The sequence below is a fragment of the Micropterus salmoides genome, unplaced genomic scaffold, assembly GCF_014851395.1.
Source record: "Micropterus salmoides isolate LMB-PRFRI ecotype aquatic unplaced genomic scaffold, ASM1485139v1 Ms_hic_scaffold_2, whole genome shotgun sequence".
Lineage (NCBI taxonomy): Eukaryota > Metazoa > Chordata > Actinopteri > Centrarchiformes > Centrarchidae > Micropterus > Micropterus salmoides.
Window position 1 is genome coordinate 44,271,628 of NW_024041150.1, and position 1,063 is coordinate 44,272,690.

The following is a 1,063-nucleotide window of genomic DNA, read 5'->3' on the forward strand; positions in this document are numbered from 1 at the left end:
TTTACTGTTGCTTTACTGCTTGATGGAGGGTCAATTATTATGTGAAGATATGAAGTTTTATAAGCTGGACTAAACCCCCAATGTTTCAAGATCCTAAAAAAGCCCCTGGTGATGGCGCAATGTATAAGACCATGCCTTTGTTGTGAAAGACCTGGTTCAGTTCCACTGTGACCCATCCACCATTGTGTCCCTGAGCAAGACACTTAACCCCTTGTTGCCAGAGGTGTGCGACCTCTGACATTTATATCAATTGTAAGTCGCTTTGGATAAAAGCGTCACATAAATGTAGAAAGACTTAATGAAATAAAAAAAACTTGATGTCAAAATCTACAATAACTTATCCTCAGTTTCACTGCTCATGTGTATGACGCCAGTGTTGGTTAACAATTACATACAATTTAAATGATATGGTTAATAAGCTTTTCATTGGGCTATTGCTGGATCATTATCACTGATACATTATGTCAGCACAGACAAATTATTTACAGATAATTATATAATTCAAAGTCCAGGTAGAAGCTTCTGTGTTTTTCAAAGCTCTGTCTCCACTGAAGCAGCAGCTCTGCTGTTCCTGAAGAAGTGAAAAGCTTACAGCACCTGGTATTCCCAGGCGGTCTCCCATCCAAGTACTAACCAGGCCCGACCCTGCTTAGCTTCCGAGATCGGACGAGATCGGGCGTGTTCAGGGTGGTATGGCCGTAAGCGAGAGAAACTGCCACAAAAAGCCTCTTTATAGATCAGTAACACCCGTGTTCATTTACATACAGAGAAACTATCAGTTGGACAAACCAGCCACTCAAACTACACCAGAGAGCAAGTCACACATTTAGTTTTGACCAGTGTTAGTTTTGAAGCTGTCTTCAAAGCTAACACTGATGACATGCTCCTGTATTCGAGAGTTTTATGCAAGTAGAGTACGTAACTAAATGAGCCGTTAAAATACATTTTCAAAACTAGAAACTCCTCTCTAACTCTGCTAAAGTAAAGAAATCTCTTCAGCTGAGCCCTTGAGTAGATAACTAAATAAGCCATGTCATCATCAGTCTTACCGTAAAGTTTAAAC

General features: G+C 40.2%; 1 non-coding gene across 1 annotated transcript; it reads right to left on the minus strand.

The window, feature by feature from the left end:
* Nucleotides 1-585: 585 nt before the first annotated feature.
* LOC119913591 lies at nt 586-704 on the minus strand. The gene has a single exon (XR_005446553.1). It is a non-coding gene; the product is annotated as a 5S ribosomal RNA (ribosomal RNA).
* Nucleotides 705-1,063: the final 359 nt, after the last annotated feature.